The 3,054-nt window shown below is 44.1% G+C and overlaps 1 non-coding gene across 1 annotated transcript; it reads left to right on the forward strand.

The window, feature by feature from the left end:
- The first annotated feature begins 440 nt into the window (after window positions 1–440).
- On the forward strand, window positions 441–515 carry Trnas-cga. The gene has a single exon. It is a non-coding gene; the product is annotated as a tRNA-Ser (tRNA).
- Window positions 516–3,054: the final 2,539 nt, after the last annotated feature.

The raw sequence follows: 3,054 nt of genomic DNA on the forward strand, positions 1-3,054 counted from the left end.
CTATTAAGTAAATAAATACATTGTAAAGTGGTTCAAAAATGGCTCTGAGCACTATGGGACTTAACTGCTGTGGTCATCAGTCCCCTAGAACTTAGAACTACTTAAACCTAACTAACCTAAGGACAGAACACACATCCATGCCCGAGGCAGGATTCGAACCTGCGACTGCAGCGTTCGCGCAGTTCCACATTGTAGCGCCTAGAACCGCTCGGACACTCCGGCCGGCTTGTAAAGTGGCAAAATGTCGTTAACCAGTGTGATAGGAATCTTATTCATACGAAACTTCCTGGCAGATTACAACTGTGTGCCAGGCCGAGACGCGAATTCGGGACCTTTGCCTTTCGCGGGCAAGTGCTCTGACAGGAAGGCTTCTGTAAAGTTTGGAAGGTTGGAGACGAGGTACTGGCAGAAGTAAAGCTGTGAGTACGGGGCGTGAGTCTTGCTTGGGTAGCTCAGTTGGTAGAGCACTTGCCCGCGAAAGGCAAAGGTCCCGAGTTCGAGTCTCGGCCTGGCACACAGTTTTAATCTGCCAGGAAGTTTCATATCAGCGCACACTCCGCTGCAGAGTGAAAATCTCATTCTGGATCTTAGTGATACATTCAGCAAAATCTAATGAGGTCACGGGTTCGAGTACCAGTTCGGTGCACAGTTTTAATCTGTCAGAAAGTTTCGTATCGTCGTAGAGGCTGCTACAGAATGAAAAATTCATTCTGTAACCACCCACAGGCTGTGGCTAAGCCGTGTCTCCGCAATATCCTTTTCGACCAGTGCTAGTCCTGTTGATTTCGCAGGAAAGCTTCTGTGAAGTTAGGAAGGCAGGAAGTGGGGAACTCGCGCAAGCAAAGCTGAGAGGACGGGTCATGAGTCGTGCTTGGCCAGCTCCGTCGACAGAGCTGATGCCCGAGATATGCGGCCGGTCCCCGGTTCGATTTCTGGTCCGTCAGACAGTTTTATTCTGCCAGGAGGATTCAGTTCACAGACATTTAGAATTACTCCACTGTCACTATGTATAGACGTCTCCGCGTGTTAAGTTCACTGTTTTTTACGATGCACCGGAATTCGCTACGTGGGTGACGTCGCGGCTCGTTTCGTTGGGGACTTGTCGGAAGCGGGTGAGTGAAACGAGGAAGAGCAGATGGGCAGGCCAGATATGCCCGAAGCACATAATCGTAAATAAGCGGCTGCGCTGCGCCGTTCTGGGGCGGCGCTCCGATAAACATCAATCAGCTGGCCGCGACAGTAGCGACGCCGGCCGCCTGTCAGCTGAGCACAATGGCCGAGCTGGGCGCAGAAAATAGAGCGCCGCCGCGCCGGTCGGAGTCCGTCCGCTGGCGCTCGCTTCTGAGAGCCTTCAATCTCGGCAAATGGTGCCGAATAGAAATATGGCCGCTCCGCCGGCCGCAGGGGTACTCGCCCACAACCGCAGCCCGTACGTTTTGGCCTTTTTCTTCTACCGAACGGCATTTCGTCGACCGTGCAGCCGTAAGAGATAAATTAGCGTACTAAGTCTGCCGTGTCGCGCAGCAGTTTCAACTATGCGGACAGATTCTCGCGGTAGGTACCATTTTCCGAGTCCATGTAGCTGACAAACAATTCGTAAGCAGTCCATCAGAGCGCGGACCGTGTTCGACTCAAAACTTTCTCTTGTCACTGCCTTGGTCTTTTACCAAACGGCAACAAAAGCGGGCTCATTTATCAGTTTAGGTAAGCTTTCTGCATGTCCAGACCGGTAAAACATATGGGTAGGTTTACTTACAAGACACATTTTCTTTATAAAAGCATGCCTACATGCTAGCCATTTACACAACCCGACGTTTCTTCCTTTCTTTTTTAAAAAAAAAAAATTTTCATCTAGAACAAAAAATTTTAAATGCAACTCCATATACTTACTATCTACTATGGAGTAGAAATACTCAAAGATAAATGATTGCATTTTGTCTTTAAGGGGGGTAGGACGTCAGACGAGCCGGCGTGGAGCAGGAGAGGCACCACAGGACGTTTTAATTTCCACTGACTATACTTTTACAAGTAAATTCATAAAACTTTGTGAGCATCTCCAGGAAGGATTCAGGATTCACACTCGTAGCAGCGGAAGTTCAAAAACATAACAAAATAATTTTTTTACATGTGAAATTTCATGATTTTTTCACTTACTATTTGCTGCATTTGTTGCTATAGGTACACTTTTCTTCATAAGTAAGAGAGACTGTTCGATGAATTTCGCACAGCATGCAAACCATACTTACAGGTGTCTGAAACTATAGAATTTATTTAATTTATGAAAAATCAATGAGCTGTTACGTTTTAAACTTTATGTTTAGAAAAAAATCAAATTTTGTAGTTAATTATCTCAATTTTTAACTCAGTTTTTAATAGATTTGGAAAATTCTAGAGTTTCAGACACCTGTAAGTATGGCTTGTATGCTGTGCAAAATTCATCAAAGAATCTCTCTTACTTGTGAAGAAAAGTGTACCTACAGCAACAAATGCAGCCAACAGTAACTGAAAAAATGATGAAACTTTATATCTAAAAAAAATTTATTTTGTTATGTTTTTGCACTTCCACTGCTATGGGTGTGAATCCTGAATCCTTCCTGGTCATGCTGCCAAAGTTTTATGAATTTATTTGTAAAAGTATAGCAGTAGAAAATAAAATGTCCTGTGGTGTCTCTCCTGCTCCAAGTCGGCCAGTTTGACGGCCTACCCCCCCTTAAAACTTCGTTGTATACCTCTATCTTAAATTCTACGGAGGACTTATTTTCATGGCTCCATAATTTTCTCGTTTCTGCGCAAGAGTAAATTTACCTTGTGAATAGAGTTCCTTGTGATATATTTATCAACGCCTCTATCGTTTTCAAATTGTACCTGATTCTTCACAAACATGTTCATAAAAAAGTAACTACAGTGTGATTCCGTTGTTAGTACGTCTGTTTTTTAAAGAGTTGGGTGCATACATTTCGAAAATCGACAACAGATATTACGATTATACCACCTTTCCATCTTTATCTGCAGTTACCACTTCTTATTTATGTGTGCAACTGACCCAGTAAATTA

The sequence above is a fragment of the Schistocerca americana genome, chromosome 2, assembly GCF_021461395.2.
Source record: "Schistocerca americana isolate TAMUIC-IGC-003095 chromosome 2, iqSchAmer2.1, whole genome shotgun sequence".
Taxonomy (NCBI): Eukaryota; Metazoa; Arthropoda; class Insecta; order Orthoptera; family Acrididae; genus Schistocerca; species Schistocerca americana.